This window comes from Trichomycterus rosablanca, chromosome 20 (genome assembly GCF_030014385.1).
Source record: "Trichomycterus rosablanca isolate fTriRos1 chromosome 20, fTriRos1.hap1, whole genome shotgun sequence".
Lineage (NCBI taxonomy): Eukaryota > Metazoa > Chordata > Actinopteri > Siluriformes > Trichomycteridae > Trichomycterus > Trichomycterus rosablanca.
In genome coordinates, this window is record NC_086007.1 from 14,338,225 (window position 1) to 14,356,397 (window position 18,173).

The following is an 18,173-nucleotide window of genomic DNA, read 5'->3' on the forward strand; positions in this document are numbered from 1 at the left end:
AACCGGTTTATCTTCGCTGTTAGCTCTATTTTTAAGGGTTTTTTTTGTCAAACGGAACTAAATAACATTAAACGTGCGTGTGAGCGTGGTCAGTGAGAATAATTCAATCTGTCTCCCGTGGGTGAAAAATGAATTGCTTTAGTTTTAGAAGTGAAAAAATCTCGTAATGTAATTAGTGCGTTAACGGCACTATTTTTTTTAATCTCGTTAAATTGAGATTGCGTTAATGCGTTATTATCGCGTTAACTTCGACAGCCCTAAAATATATATATATATGACAATTCACAATTTAATGTTCAACTATATGTGTGTTACCCTTAGGTAAGGTTGATGTGGTCATCAGCAGTAAATGATTATATATCGATCAACCATAACATTAAAACCACCTCCTTGTTTCTACACTCACTGTCCATTTTATCAGCTCCACTTACCATATAGAAGCACTTTGTAGTTCTACAATTACTGACTGTAGTCTATCTGTTTGTTTGCATGCTTTGTTAGCCCCCTTTTATGCTGTTCTTCAATGGTCAGATTTGATTACAAGACAGTAGGTATTACACCACAGAGTAGGTATTATTTGGGTGGTGGATCATTCTCAGCACTGCAGTGACACTGGACACTGACATGGTGGTGGTGTGTTAGTGTGTGTTGTGCTGACATGAGTGGATAAGACACAGCAGTGCTGATGGAGTTTTTAAACACCTCACTGTCACTGCTGGACTGAGAATAGTCCACCAACCAAAAATATCCAGCCAACAGCGCCCCGTGGGCAGCGTCCTGTGACCACTGATGAAGGTCTCGAAGCTGACCAAGTCAAACAGCAGCAATAGATGAGCGATCCTCTCTGACTTTACATCTATAAGGTGAAGCAAATAGGTAGGAGTGTCTAATAGAGTGGACAGTGAGTGGAAACCCCAGCAGCGCTGCTGTGTCTGATTCACTCATACCAGTACAACACACACTAACACACCACCACCATGTCAGTGTCACTGCAGTGCTGAGAATGATCCACCACCTAAATAATACCTGCTCTGTGGTGGTCCTGTGGGGGTCCTGACCATTGAAGAACAGGGTGAAAGCAGACTAAAAAGGTATGCAGAGAAACAGATGGACTACAGGCAGTAATTGTAGAACTACAAAGTGCTTCTATATGGTAAGTGGAGATGATAAAATGGACAGTGAGTGTACAAACAAGAAGGTAGTTTTAATGTTATGGCTGATAGGTGTATACAGTATATATAATGTTCCATGGAGCTTTGCTGGCTTTACATGAAAGTCATCACAGACATTTTTTAGGATAACTAATGGATTACGGAATAAGCCTGTATAATTGTTAATGTTGGTTTATGTCGTTGAGTTTATGTAAGTACCGTGTAGCCCCATGAACATTACCTTAACATTCTAAGGAGCAATTAAGAAAAATACAAATTAAGTGCAGAACACAGAACGAATTGTGAATTTAATACATTAAAACCATTTTTATTCTTATATAGAGAAATACAGGGATGGAATGAGAGAGGAATTTGACATAAGGTATGGCCAAACAGCTTAGCCACTTGTCATTGCATTTATTGGTTGAAAGAAATTAACAAAATTAGCGTTCCTACTTTAAAGGTACGTAGAAATCTAGTATTTAGTCTTTTCCCCCAAATCTCTCATAATGATATTATAATCTTCGCAGCAGCATATTAACGTCTTAAGGGTTCATAATTTGTTTTGAGACATGGGTACATGGAGATGATCTGTATCTTAAGCTCACTATTAAATGCATCTGCATAAGCAGTCACTTGAAACTGAAGTAGAGTGAGGCAACGTGGACAAGGGGGTGAGATAAGGGATATAAACTGAGAAGCTGAAAACTGAGAGTCATATTGTGAGATTGTTAAAAGGAAGTGCTTTCTATCTAAAGGAGATTATGATTCTGATTAAGTGGAAGTCAGAGTGCTTCAAAGATGCCAAGATCTCATTAAAATAGAGGATCCTACACCTCAGTTAATACTGCTGTCCAGTGCTTCCAGTCGAATGCAATAGTTATAATAAACCAGGTCTAATTTAAAGTGACAGAAGGATTCCAGCACAAGCATCTACTCATATTCTGAATAGTTGTCTGGTCTTACATTTGTATTCTTGGAAGTCTTTAATCCGTCAATTCTGGTGATGCTCTATTTAGCAGGACATTGTTTATAAATAAAAATCCTGACATTTTACTGAGTGTAATACGATTTATTTTTTGCTTAAAAAAAGTAGCACAGTTGCATTGAATATATGAATCTACACTGATCAGCCACAACAGATGAAGTGAGATAATATTGTTGCAGTGGCATCTGTCAAGGAGTGGAATTTAATAGGTTGAGAGTAAACAGTCAGTTTTGGAAGCTGAAGTTGGAAGATGAATTCTGAGTGGATCTGAGTGAGGACTAAATTGTGATAGCTTGATAAGTGTGTCAAAACATCTGGTTATTTTCTTCACTTACAGGTTTTTTTATTTCACCCATCTTTAAGCCAAAATTACCTGACAGATTCTCCAGAATTTAGTCCAGTTAGAGCAAAACTCGTGCCCTGCAAGACTACTAAACAACTATCCAATTACCCTGATTTCATTACCCTTCCCCTCTACCGATACAACCCTCCACTGCTGACTGAGTAGCACCGCAACTGACACACGCCCCCTCCGACATGTGTGCAGTACTGACTGCATCTTTTCACCTGCACAAGGCGAGTTCATATGCAGATCAGCATTGTGCACGGAGAGCCACACCCTGATCAATATTATTCCTCGACTCTGTGCAGGTGCCATCAATCAGCCAGCAGAGATTGTAATGACATCAGTTATGAGGAGCCCTGGTCCGGCCTCCCACCCTGTGTAAACAACAGCCAAGTGTTGTTCATGTAGGTTCCCAGCCCAGCCGGATAGCAGAGCTGAGATTCGAAATGATGTATTCGAAATCCCAGCTCTGGTGTGCTAGCGTGATTTACCAGAGCGCCACCTGAGCACCAAGGGGTTATACGTTTTAATTAATTATAAATACAGTTACAACTAGAGTTTATGGCTAGGCTCGACATAATGATATTCTTTTGGTCATGTACTTCAAACCCAATTTTCCCAATTTGTAAAATACAATATGTCACATCAGAGATTTGCTTTCTTTCTTGAACCCTTGTTTAATTTTCAAAAATACAAATGAATGACTTTTATTGTTTTGGCTGACCAACTTGATTGTATTTTGTAAATATAAACAAACTTAATCAGTGAGTGCCTGAAGGTGGAAGTAAGGACAGCTATAAAAAATGATAAGTGTAAAGGCTGCCATAGATGGCATACAAGTGAAGGCATGGAAATATTTAAGTGTGATGGCAGTTTGAGAGTGGAGTTTTTAACTAGATTGTTTAACAAAATCTTCTTATGTAAAATGACGCCTGGGGAGTGGAGATGAGACATAATGATACCAGAAATACAACCCCAAGTCAGAAAAAGTTGGGACAGCATGAAAAATGCTAATAATTAAAAAACACAGAGTTTCTTACATTTACTTTGACTTTTATTTGATTGCAGACAGGATGAACCTGAGATATTTCATGTTTTGTCTGGTCAACTTCATTTTATTTATTCATAAACATCCATTCCTGCATTTCAGGCCTGCAACACATTCCAAAAATAGTTGGGAGAGTAAAGCATTTAAAATTTGTAATGTTGCCATTCCTTTTCACCACATTTAAAAGACGTTTTGTCACCGAGGATACCAAGTGATTTAGTGTTTCAGCTTTTATTTTGTCCCATTCTTCCTGCAAACACGTCTTAAGTTGTGCAACAGTACGGGGTCGTCATTGTTGCATATTTCATTTCAAAATTCTCCACACATTCTCTATTGGGGACAGGTCAGGACTGCAGGCAGGCCAGTTCAGTACCTGTACCCTCTTTTTCCATAGCCATGTCTTTGTAATGTGTGCAGCATGTGGTTTTGCATTGTCTTGTTGAAAAATGCATGGACGTCCCTGGAAAAGATGACATCTTGAATGCAGCATATGTTGCTCTAAGAATGTACTATTCTGCAATAATGCTGCCATCACAGAAGTGTAAATGACCTTTGCCAAGGGCACTGACACAGCCCATACCATGACAGACCCTGGCTTTTGGACATGTCGCTGATAACAGTCTGGATGGTCCTTTTTCCGAAAATTTTGACCTGGAATGCTGATTCATCTGACCACAATACATGTTTCCACTGTGTAATGGTCTATCCTAGATGCCTCCGAGCCAAGAAAAGTAAACACTGCTTCTGGACATGGTTAACATAAGGCTTCTTTTTTCACAGTAAAATTTTCAGTGTCATTTGTGCATGTAACTCTGTATTGTAGTTCTTAACAAAGGTTTGCCAAAGTAATCTCTTGCCTATGTGGTTATATCAGCTATTTTTGAGTGGTGGTCCTTGATGCAGTGCCATCTGAGGGATCAAAAATCACGAGCGTTCAGCTTAAGCTTGCGCCCTTGGCCTTTATGAACTGAAATTCCTTGAATGGTTTAATGATTTTATGCACTGTAGAGGGAGAAATCTCATCTTTGCTCATCAAAGACTCCTGGATGCTGCTTTTGTATTAAACCATGATTACAATCACCTGTTGACATCACCTGTTTGGAACCACATCATCATTAAGTTTTTTCATCTAATTACTAGCCCTAAATTGCCAGTGTCTCAGCTTTTTTTGGAATGTGTTGCAGGCCTGAAATGCAGGAATGGATGTATATTAACAAATAAAATGAAGTTGAGCAGACAAAACATGAAATATCTTAGGTTCAAACTGTCTGCAATCAAATTAAAGTTAAAGTAAATGTATAGAACACTGCATTTTTATTATTTGCATTTTCCATACTGTCCCATACTGTTCCATACTTTATGCTGTGTTAATAGAAAAGTATAGGCCAGAAAAAGTTGCGTTTTGTGTTTGAGTATCTAGAGTAAGCTAAATATAGGGTGCCAAGAGAGGAGATGTGGTATTGTATGAGAAAATTGGAGTGGCAGAGTATTTGAGGGTGGCTCAAGATATGTATGAGGACAGTGTGACAGCGGTGAGATGTGCAGGATGAATGACACAGAGGAAATTGTGTTTTGTAGTGAGAATAGAGAGCAGGTTGAGAGGAGCTCTGAAAGATGGAGGTATGCATTGGATAGAAGGGGAATCAAAGATAGCCGAAGTAAAACTGAGTACGTGTGTGAATGATGAGTTGATGTGGTGAAAAAGAATGAGTATAAATACTTGGGGTCAAGTGTACAAAGTAATAAAGAGTGTGACAGAGGTGAAGAAGGAAGCTCAGACAGGGTGGAGTGGGTGACAAAAAGTGGCAGGATGGTATCTGCCAGAGTAAAAGGGAAAGTTTACAAGACAGCAGTGAGTCCGTGGCACTGACAAAAAGAGGAAACTGGAAGTGACAAGATGATGTGATTCTTCGTGTAATTGATGAAGTTGGACAAGATTAAGAGCAAGGTCATTGGAGGGACAGCTCAGGTAGGATGTTTTGAAAACAGAGTTAGAAAGGCAAGATTAAGATTATAATGGGCATGTGCAGAGAATGGATGAGAGTTCAAAGAAGAACTGTTGAGTTTAATCTTTTTAACACACTTAAAAACTTGACAAGGGCCAAATAAAAGTAAAACATTTGGTAACAGGTGTCATGGTTGGGTATAAAAGGAGTATCCACCAAAGACTTAATCTTTGCAAGCAAATATGGGTCATGGCTCACTGCTTTGTGCCAAACCTTCCAGGAGAATTGTCAGTTAGTTTAAAAAGAACATTTCTCTATTTAAGATTACCAATAATGTAGGTATTTTACCAATTTCCATATATTATATTATGGAAACCACTAGAAACCATTACTGAATGTGCATGGCCTTTGAGCCCTCAGAAAAGAACCATCCATCCAGCAGCACTTTCACTTGTCTTCTTCTGTTTCTGTTTGATCTTGTTTGTGATTATGATTCCTATGTAAAGTGTTTTTGAGTACTGTGAAAGGCACTATATAAGTTGAATTCATTAGTAATGGTATTATTTTATAAGAAAATACTGTATAATGCCATCAAGCTGCGATCAAGGTAACCTTTTTACATAGAAGTCCATAGTGTGTGCATGGTTGACTGGTCTGCCTGCAGTCCAAACCTCTTCTAATAAACGTCATAAATGTCATGAAGTCTTCTAATTAACATGAAGATGAGAATCAGACCATAGCAACCACAAACTGTTGAGCAGCCAATTTCATTTATCACACAAGAATGAGCAAAAATTTCTATTCTGCAAATGGGGTTTGTATGTTGTAACAGATATTTTACAAACCCAGTGCTCATTATTACTAAAATATTATAGCTCTTAAACTATTTGTATCTTCTTTTGTCATTTGCTTTAAACTAGGGATGTAACAATACACTCTACCCACAATATGATTCATGATACTGGGTTCATGATACGATTTTTTCCTGTTTTTTTAAACAAGATTAAATTTTAAACAAATTATGAAAAAGTTTCCTTTTATTAAAAAATAAAATACTGTATTTGTGCTTATGTCCTTTTATTCTGAGGTAGGTACAAACTATGTAAAACAATGCTGCTCATTTCCCTTTTTGTGAAAAAAAACTGAAATGAAATAAATCCCACATTAAATAAATAAATGAATAATACAAATAACGAAATTATCCTCACATAAATAAATTTGGCTGGACAATTCTGAACCTGGCAACCCTGTAGTGACGTCAACCAGGCGAGGTAAATTACGCCAGTGCCCTCTGCTGTTTAAAGGGAATATCGATTTATTATACATGTAAACGATTTGAATCGTCACATATGTGAATCGAAATTTAACTGTCTTGTGGTGCATCGTTACATCCCTACTTTAATAAGCGGTCGTTGACCAAGAGCGGCGGTGGCCAACGGACACCATGACATGGCGATTGGGGGTTGCCGATAAACAAGACTCTGACTGGTGTCTCCCCACAAAGTCCTTCAACATCGGATCGAGCGGATGTTGTGACTTGATCACACAACGGTTGTGAAGGCGGAAGAAGGCTGCAACAGTTCTTCAAGTTCCAGTCGTCTGGGATCTTCGTCGTGCGTCTGCTGGTGTGCAACAGCATTCCCACATTAAACAAACTCGCGCACAGGCGTCTTCCCTGGAACATCACTGGATTTCATAATCCAAAAACAAAGACATGCGGCGACTGGCTACATGCAATGGGGGCAGAATTGTGGATCTGGAAGCTCCTAGTATGGACCCGGCACGCGTGCGGCGAATGTTAGATTCAGTCGCTGATCTCCTGGATGAAGCAGGGGAGATCTTCGGCAGCTGCATCCACGACTGAGCAGTCCTTTTTAGGATCCACTCTGCTCACCCCTCATGGGGAAGGGGCTAGAAAAGGTGCCCTAGACATAGTCTGCTTTAACCTATCTGCTCTGGATTACCGCGTCCGGAGGGATCACCAATATGCGGTCGAAGAAAGCAACAATGTATGAGATTTGGAACGTGGAACATCAGAACTCTTATGGACAGCTCACACAGGCCAGAGAGAAGAACAGCTCTCATAGCTCGTGAGATTGGCAAATACAACTTAGACATCATTGCCCTCAGCAAAACAAGGAGAGCTGAGGAAGGACAGCTGAGGGAGGAAAAAGGAGGCTACACCTTCTTCTGGAAAGGGCGTTGTACAGAAGAGAGCAGGATTCATGGAGTTGGGTTTGCCATCAAAAACTCTCTTCTCTGGAAACTGGTCGAACTTCCTGTTGGTATGAATGAGTGCCTGATGACATTGTGCCTCCATCTAGCAAGGAGACAAAAGGCAACAGTTATCAGTGCGTATGCTCCCACACTCGACGCTGATGACTGGGAGAAGGAATCGTTTTATGAACAGCTGGAGTCAATCCTTGCCCCAATACCGAAAGAAGACAAAATCATCCTTCTCGGTGATTTTAACGCAAGAGTTGGAAGGCAGCATGAGCTATGGAAGGGAACGATCGGCAAAAATGGAGTTGGTAACGAGAACCCCAATGGTACTCTGCTCATGAGCAAGTGTGCTGAACATGATCTTATCATCACTAACACATTGTTCCGACAAAAGAACAAATACAAGGTGTCATGGCAGCATCCGCGATCAAAGCATTGGCACCTAATTGACTACATCATTGTCAGAGCCAGAGATCAAAAAGAAGTCCTGCTCACGAAGTGTGCCACTGGTGCTGACGAGTGTTGGACAGACCACCGCCTCATCTGGTCCATCATCAGGATCAAAATAAGAACAGAAAGGAGAACTCAGAATAAGTGGCTGACTAGAAAATACAATGTGAATGCCCTCAAAAGTGATGCAAAGACAAGTGAATTCCAGCAGCATTTTAGAGAACAACTGCCATCTGAATATCCAGAGCAAGTGGAGGAACACTGGGGCCTGCGGAAAAGTGCCATCACTAGAACATGCAAAGCAGCTCGTAGATGAAAAACGTCAAGCTTACAGAGCCCTCCAAGCAGACCCAAACTCTAAAGAGAAGCAAAGCAGGCATCAGAAATGCAAGGCTGTACTACAAAGCACGACTCGCACCTTAAAAGACTGGAGGTGGAGAAATAAAGCTAAAGAAATCCAGCAGCTCGCAGACACAAACGACAGCAGTGGTTTCTTTGAAGCCACGAGGGCCATATATGGGCCGTCAGCAAGCGGACAAGTACCACTGCGGAGCAGTGATGGTCAGGTTCTGCTGAAAACCAAAGCACAAAAAAAATCAGCGGTGGAAACAACACTTTGAAGAACTTCTTAACTGCCACCCTGATGTAGATGAAGATGCCGTGCTGGATCACCTACCTCGACTACCTGCAGACGAATCAATGGGAGAGATCCCAACCTTGTCTGAGGTTCAGGAAGCAATCAGGAGGCTAAAAAATAGCAACGCTCCCGGCATTGATGGCATTCCAGCTGAAGTGTTTAAAGAAGGTGGCATTTTGGTTCAACACCATCTTCATGAACTTATTGTTAAGATATGGATGAGCGAGCACATACAATCGGACCTGAGAGATGCCCTGATTGTTGCAATCTATAAGAAAAAAGGACAGAAGTCAGACTGCAGCAACTACAGAGGAATCTCACTCTTGTCAATAGCAGGCAAAGTCTTAGCAAACATACTGAACAAGCGGCTAAAGCCAGCCATAGAAAAGGCTCTTCCTGAAAGCCAGAGCGGCTTTCGGCCAGCACGAGGAACAACGGACATGATCTTCATTGCCCGGCAACTGCAAGAAAAATGCCAGGAGCAGAACAAGCCGCTCTACATGGCCTTTATTGATCTCACAAAGGCCTTTGACAGTGTCTCTCGGGAATTGCTATGGAAGATCCTGGCAGCCTATGGGTGTCCTGTAAAGTTCATCACCATCTTGAAGCTTCTTCATGAAAACATGACTGCAAAGGTCAAGACAAACACAGGACTCACGGATGCTTTTGGCGTGCAAACCGGAGTCAAACAGGGCTGCATCATTGCCCCAACACTGTTCATTGTTTTTATATCGGCAGTGATGACCATCATTAAACCACGGCTGCCACAGGGTGTCGACATCGAGTACAGGTTGGACGGCCAGCTGTTTAGACTGAGTCGTCTAAAGGCTAAGCGCATGACAGCTCTCATTTCGATCACCGACCTTCAGTATGCAGATGACAATAACGTTGTGTCGCTGAGCGAAGCAAACCTTCAATCTACGCTGAATGCTTTCGACTTTGGGTATAAGAAAATGGGGCTCTCAGTCAACCTAAAGAAGACGAAGATCCTCTACCAACCGGTTCCGGACAGCATCAATCCGCAGCCACCTGCCATTGAGCTGCGAGGAGAGGTGCTTGAAAACGGTAACAGCTTTGCATATCTTGGGAGTTATCTTTCAACCAGCGCGTGCATTGATTCTGAAGTGCAACATCGTATGCATTGTGCAGCCTCAGCTTTTGGACGACTTAAAGGACGTGTCTTCCAAAAGAAAGACCTAAGAAAGGAAACAAAGGTGTTGGTGTACAAGGCAGTCATCCTGCCCACTCTCCTGTACGGATCAGAAACCTGGACAGTGTACAGGAGGCATCTCAAGCAACTGGAGATGTTCCATCAAAGATGTCTACGAAACATTTTGAAGGTCAAGTTGGATGACTACAGGACAAATATAAGTGTCTCGAGGAGGCTGGATCCACCAGCATTGAAGCAATTGTTAACAAAAATCACCTCAGATGGACAGGGCACGTCCTCCAAATGGATGACAGCAGGCTGCCTAAACAAGTACTCTTCGGGCAGCTAAAGGATGGGAAACGAAGGAAAGGAGGCCAGAAGAAGCGCTACAAGGATCTCCTCAAGTGGACACTTAAGGGTTGCAACAACGAGGTCAGCAGGTGGGAGACGCTTGCGCTAGAGAAGGCCACATGGAGGTCTCTCATTAAGGATGGGACGGAACGGTTCGAGCAAGACCGCAAGCAGCGAGTGGAGGAAAAACGAGAAAAAAAGAAAGCACGAGCAGCCACCATGCTTCGACCCTCTCTCCTGGCGGGACTGAGCTGATCACGCTGCGGCAAAGTCTGTGCAGCCAGGATTGGACTCATCAGCCACCTCAGAACCCATAGAAAGACTGTCAAGTAAAGAACAAAGGAAGACAATCGTCCTCGGCAACGAGGGATAGCCTAGTAGTATGCATTGTTACATCCCTACTTTAAACTGAATTGACTAAATATTACAAAAACAAACAACAAATGTTCAAATACATATCAGATTAAAACGTACTTGTTTAATTATGATGATGAAAACTGCACAGATAAATGCTGCTGTGAGAGGAGTGTTCAAGTCGAGTATAATTTTATTTAAGTAAAAAATTAAAAAAAAGACCTTACCAGGGGTGAGAGAGTTGGAGAGAAAAGTTGGTAATGCAGAGCAAAGGGGCATAAAAGGTGGAGCTGCACTAACAAGAAACAGCATGATAGTTTGTAAAGGCCTGACCTGCTTTGAAAAGAAAATATAAATGTGTACATCAGTTCTATCAAGTTTAACTGTGTGGACTGTTGAAAAGGTTTAGCAAGATATGACTAAGCAGCTCACTGCACAGGATTATTTTAGAGGTTTGTGGGTGGGAATTTGCTGTCAAAGAGCTTGTGTGAGTGAGAGCAGAACAAAAAAGATTAAATAAGTTATTCCACGTAATGGTCTTTTACTTTCTGATGTAAAATTGGTACCTTTACACAACAGATTAAATAAACAGTGATGTACACTGATCAGCCATAACATTAAAACCACCTACTTGTTTCTAGACTTACTGTACATTTTATCAGCTCCACTTACCATATAGAAGCACTTTGTAGTTCTACAATTACTGACTGTAGTCCATCTGTTTTTCTACATACTTTGTTAGCCCTCTTTCATGCTGTTCTTTAATGGTCAGGATCACTACAGAGTAGGCATTATTTGGGTGGTGGATCATTCTCAGCACTGCAGTGACACTGACATGGTGGTGGTGAGTAAGTGTGTGTACTGCTGTTAATAATTTTATTTTTGTTTGTTTTAATTTTTGTGACATCCTTTTACGTTTTACCACTTCAACAGTTTTAAAAGCTACACTATATGACAAAAGTATGTGGAGAAATGACCATGAGCTTGGTGGACATCCTACTCCAAAACTATGGCCATTAATACGAGGGTTCTCCACACCTTTTTTTAAACTCTATTTATTAAGAATTTCAAAAATAAAGAACATCACTTTTCTACATAATCACCTACAATGCATTTTTCCCAGCGTCATACCAACTTGTTAATGCCATCAGCAAAAAATGTTTTTGGTTGAGCGCATAGCCACTGATACACTGCTGCTTTCACATCATCATCACATGAAAATCTTCTTCCCCTTAAAGCTTCTTCGAGCCGTCCAAAAAGGTGGAAGTCAGATGGCGCTAAATCCGGACTATATTAGACTCTCAGACATGACCAATTACTTCTTCTCCCACACTCACCATTTCCAAGAAAAATATAGCAAAACTTTTTGAAGATTAAAAAGTAACAGCTGCAACAGCCCTCACTTTTTTGTGATAGAATTCCACATTACTTTGAAATGTGTAAGTGGAAAATACCCATTCAGTCAAAGGACCAGTTGTATAAAAAAGGTCTGGGCTGCTTTTAGCATTCCAATTAATCCTAAATATGTTGAGGATAAGGGCTATTTGCGGACTTTGCTTTTGTCCGCATGTACATCATCCAGGCACAGGAAAGGGTGTTTCCCTAACTGTTACCACATACTTAGAGGTAGGGCTGGGCGGTATCGCCAATTCTGACGGTTTCACAGTATATCACAGTATTTTTTTTATTAATTTTTTTTCTATCACTGGGATTTTATGTAGGGGTTTGGCTTTTTTTTTTTCAAGAGTACATAGAATATAAAGCATTTTCATTTCATCATGTACAGTGTATCACAAAAGTGAGTACACCCCTCACATTTCTGCAAATATTTTATTATATCTTTTCATGGGACAACACTATAGAAATAAAACTTGGATATACTGTAAGTTAGAGTAGTCAGTGTACAACTTGTATAGCAGTGTAGATTTACTGTCTTCTGAAAATAACTCAACACACAGCCATTAATGTCTAAATAGCTGGCAACATAAGTGAGTACACCCCACAGTGAACATGTCCAAATTGTGCCCAAAGTGTCAATATTTTGTGTGACCACCATTATTATCCAGCACTGCCTTAACCCTCCTGGGCATGGAATTCACCAGAGCTTCACAGGTTGCCACTGGAATCCTCTTCCACTCCTCCATGATGACATCATGGAGCTGGTGGATGTTAGACACCTTGAACTCCTCCACCTTCCACTTGAGGATGCGCCACAGGAGCTCAATTTGGTTTAGTCCATCACCTTTACCTTCAGCTTCCTCAGCAAGGCAGTTGTCATCTTGGAGGTTGTGTTTGGGGTCGTTATCCTGTTGGAAAACTGCCATGAGGCCCAGTTTGCGAAGGGAGGGGATCATGCTCTGTTTCAGAATGTCACAGTACATGTTGGAATTCATGTTTCCCTCAATGAACTGCAGTTCCCCAGTGCCAGCAACACTCATGCAGCCCAAGACCATGATGCTACCACCACCATGCTTGACTGTAGGCAAGATACAGTTGTCTTGGTACTTCTCACCAGGGCGCCGCCACACATGCTGGACACCATCTGAGCCAAACAAGTTTATCTTGGTCTCGTCAGACCACAGGGCATTCCAGTAATCCATGTTCTTGGACTGCTTGTCTTCAGCAAACTGTTTGCGGGCTTTCTTGTGCGTCAGCTCCCTTCTGGGATGACGACCATGCAGACCGCGTTGATGCAGTGTGCGGCGTGTGGTCTGAGCACTGACAGGCTGACCTCCCACGTCTTCAACCTCTGCAGCAATGCTGGCAGCACTCATGTGTCTATTTTTTAAAGCCAACCTCTGGATATGACGCCGAACACGTGGACTCAACTTCTTTGGTCGACCCTGGCGAAGCCTGTTCCGAGTGGAACCTGTCCTGGAAAACCGCTGTATGACCTTGGCCACCATGCTGTAGCTCAGTTTCAGGGTGTTAGCAATCTTCTTATAGCCCAGGCCATCTTTGTGGAGAGCAACAATTCTATTTCTCACATCCTCAGAGAGTTCTTTGCCATGAGGTGCCATGTTGAATATCCAGTGGCCAGTATGAGAGAATTGTACCCAAAACACCAAATTTAACAGCCCTGCTCCCCATTTACACCTGGGACCTTGACACATGACACCAGGGAGGGACAACTACACATTTGGGCACAATTTGGACATGTTCAGTGTGGGGTGTACTCACTTATGTTGCCAGCTATTTAGACATTAATGGCTGTGTGTTGAGTTATTTTCAGAAGACAGTAAATCTACACTGCTATACAAGCTGTACACTGACTACTCTAAGTTATATCCAAGTTTCATGTCTATAGTGTTGTCCCATGAAAAGATATAATGAAATATTTGCAGAAATGTGAGGGGTGTACTCACTTTTGTGATACACTGTATATATAATGGAACGGTAAGTTTTGTTTAGCCCCACAAAATGACTTGGTTGCAGAATGTAAATAATTTTTATTGTGCAAACTGCAACATACGTTCGGTATACCGTCTTGAATTATTCATACGGTATGGATTTCATATATCGTCATACCATGGCATAGTTTTTATAGTTGCTGTAGACTACAAATATAGGCAAAATGTGGGCGCACAAACTGATATTGCAGTGTGAGACGTGGCCCTGGGTCAACAGGGGAGGTGCTTCAATCGAAACCGTTCGACCAGTCACAAACTAGCCGCCGCTATGACATCACCACATTTGCCGGGGCTAGCTAATCCTAGCTAAGTAATGGGTATGCAAGCTAAAAGATCCGGCAACTGTGTTACTTTCAGTATTTGAAAGAATGTTGGAAATCATTGTTCCAAGCAAAATATTAACAGTGTGCAAAGCATGAAATAAATTTCTCAGATTTACCATTAGGTTAGCCAGCTAGCTTAACTACTACCTAGCATAGAAAAAAGCTATGAGAGATTAGCCAAGCCAAGGCTAGTTACAGTATGTAAAATATTATTCTGTGTAAGCAAAAAAAATGGTACTACTACATGGTAAGCATGTATTATAACAAGGGGATTAAGTGTGTGCGTGGCAACGAAGCATTTTTCTCTGCTTGAGGTTAAAAAATGAGAAAAATAGAAAAACGAGAAAGGCCCGGCAAATGTGGTGATGTCATAGCGGCGGCTAGTTTGTGATTGGTCGAACAGTTTCAATTAAAGCACCTCCCCTGTTGACCCAGGGCCACGTCTCACACTGCAATATCAGTTTGTGCGCCCACATTTTGCCTATATTTGTAGTCTACAGCAACTATAAAAACTATGCCATGGTATGACGATATATGAAATCCATACCGTATGAATAATTCAAGACGGTATACCGAACGTACTGTCATACAGCCCAGCACTACTTAGAGACAATAATAATTATAACTTTTATATACCTCTTAGCAAACTCAGTAATGAGGGCTGTCCTAAGACTTTTTGCTATATGATGTATAATTAACGCATCTAATTGCACTTAATACTAATTACTGCTGCCACCATGTCATATAATCAACAAATCATACAATTTCTTTATACATGAAAGGTCTGATTATCTCTCTTTCTTTTTCTCCTTTAGTGAATTCATGCAAGCACAGTGCTTCCCACTGGCGCCTTCAGAACATTGCCCAGGAATCCATGGACAGCTCTGATGATGAGTTTTTTGATGCTCGAGGTTAGTGTCTCTTTTTTCACTAGTATCTTATTTTTGTACTTTTGTTTTCTCCCTCTTCAATGATTTTTAAAACCACTACTCAATACATCAGCAGAGTGTTATAACATTACATTTTACTAATTTGATGTATTCTGTTTGGCATTTTATTTTCAGCATACAAAACACTTGCCCACCATGTTCTGCTTTGAGATCGCAACCTCTATATCACGTTCTTCACTGGCTCAGGACTGTACACTATAGATCAGGGGTGTCAAACTCATTTCCACCGAGGGCCACATCTGCATTGTGGTGGCCCTCAAAGGGCTGATTGTAACGTATCCTGCTGTGATTGCAGTCTGCCTTTTAAGTCTTGGACTATTTGTTGTTTTTTTTTGGAGGCTAAATTCTGTTTGGTGTCAAAATGCCAAATTTATACTGTATAATTATAATGTATATCTACATTTATATTGTACTCCTTTACCACAGACACGGCCTGATAACACAAGAGACGTACCGGTTTTTCTTCCTAAAGCACTAACTTGTATTCACTTTCCCATCTTTCATTAAATTTCCTTGGGATTATTTGTAAATATTTCTCAACATTACTTGTTGGAAAAACTGTTAAAAATCAGTTAAACGCTGATGTGGAAACACTGCCATCTAGTGGCGGGATGTGGGTCACAAAATCGGCATGTATTGTGGGAGATGCAGTTTATGTACGATTTTAGGGTGTATTTTAAGACAATCATGCATCTTTTAAGCTCTCGCGGGCCACATAAAATGATGTAGCTGGTCGGATTTTGTCTGCGGGCCTTGAGTTTGACACGTGCTATAGATGCATAAATAACAGAATCATCTAATTACTGAACAGGAGAAAATAATCTGGCAATAATTTATTAACAGGGTGCATGCAGGTACAAACCCCATTTCCAGAAATGTTGGGACATGAAAAATGCAATAAAAAGAGGTACAGTGGGGCCAAAAAGTATTTAGTCAGCCACTGATTGTGCAAGTTCTCCTACTTAGAAAGATGAGAGAGGTCTGTAATTTTCATCATAGGTACACTTCAACTATGAGAGACAAAATGAGAAAAAAAAATCCAGGAAATCACATTGTAGGATTTTTAAAGAATTTATTTGTAAATTATGGTGGAAAATAAGTATTTGGTCAATAACAAAAGTTCAACTCAATACTTTGTAACATAACCTTTGTTGGCAATGATAGAGGTAAAACGTTTCCTGTAAGTCTTCACCAGGTTTGCACACACTGTAGCTGGTATTTTAGCCCATTCCTCCATGCAGATCTCCTCTAGAGCAGTGATGTTTTGGGGCTGTCGCTGGGCAACACGGACTTTCAACTCCCTCCACAAATTTTCTATGGGGTTGAGGTCCAGGACCTTGAAATGCTTTTTACGGAGCCACTCCTTCGTTGCCCGAGCGGTGTGTTTGGGATCATTGTCATGCTGGAAGACCCAGCCTCGTTCCATCTTCAATGCTCTCACTGATGGAAGGAGGTTTTGGCTTAAAATCTCACGATACATGGCCCCGTTCATTCTTCCCTTAACACGGATCAGTCGTCCTGTCCCCTTTGCAGAAAAACAGCCCCAAAGCATGATGTTTCCACCCCCATGCTTCACAGTAGGTATGGTGTTCTTGGGATGCAACTCAGCATTCTTCTTCGTCCAAACACGACGAGTTGAGTTTTTACTAAAAAGTTCCATTTTGGTTTCATCTGACCACATGATATTCTCCCAATCCTCTTCTGGATCATCCATATGCTCTCTGGCAAACTTCAGATGGGCCTGGACATGTACTGGCCTAAGCAGGGGGACACGCCTGGCACTGCAGGATTTGAGTGCCTCTCGGCGTAGTGTGTTACTGATGGTAGCCATTGTTACTTTGGTCCCAGCTCTCTGCAGGTCATTCATCAGGTCCCTCCGTGTAGTTCTGGGATTTTTGCTCACCATTCTCATGATCATCAATGGTCTTGTATGTCTTCCATTTTCTTACAATTGCTCCCACAGTTGATTTATTCACACCAACCTGCTTGCCTATTGTAGATTCACTCTTCCCAGCCTGGTGCAGGTCTACAATTTTCTTCCTGGTGTCCTTCGACAGCTCTTTGGTCTTGGCCATGGTTGAGTTTGGAGTCTGACTGTTTGAGGCTGTGGACAGGTGTCTTTTATACAGATAACGAGGTCAAACAGGTGCCATTAATACAGCTAACGAGTGGAGGACAGAAGAGCTTCTTAAAGAAGTTACAGGTCTGTGAGAGCCAGAAATCTTGCTTGTTTGTGGGTGACCAAATACTTATTTTCCACCATAATTTACGAATAAATTCTTTAAAAATCCTACAATGTGATTTCCTGGATTTTTTTTTCTCATTTTGTCTCTCATAGTTGAAGTGTACCTATGATGAAAATTACAGACCTCTCTCATCTTTCTAAGTAGGAGAACTTGCACAATCAGTGGCTGACTAAATCCTTTTTGGCCCCACTGTATCTGTAATTTTTTTTTTTTATCTTTATTTAATAGGCAAAGTATAAATATTAATTTACAATGTTTTCACTGATCAACTTAATTGTAGTTTGTAAATATTTATTATTTATCAATTATCTGCATTTTAAATCAACTTAACATGTCTTTAAACTGTGGGAGAAAATCTGAGCTCCCGTAGAAAACCCACCCAAACACAAGAAGAAAATGCTAACTCCACATATAGAAAGGACCTAAAACACTTCCTTTTTCCCAATTTTCCTCCCAATCTAGTCATATCCAATTACCCGACTGCATTATGCTTTCTCTCTACTGATGTTGATCTCCACCCTTGTTGAGGAAAGCCAAGACTGACACATGCCCCCTCCGACACGTGTGCAGTAGCCGACTGCATCTTTTCAACTGCACGAG

General features: G+C 41.1%; 1 pseudogene; it reads left to right on the forward strand.

Moving 5' to 3' along the window:
* The first annotated feature begins 7,490 nt into the window (after positions 1 to 7,490).
* Positions 7,491 to 10,545, forward strand: LOC134334908 (uncharacterized; annotated as a pseudogene).
* Positions 10,546 to 18,173: the final 7,628 nt, after the last annotated feature.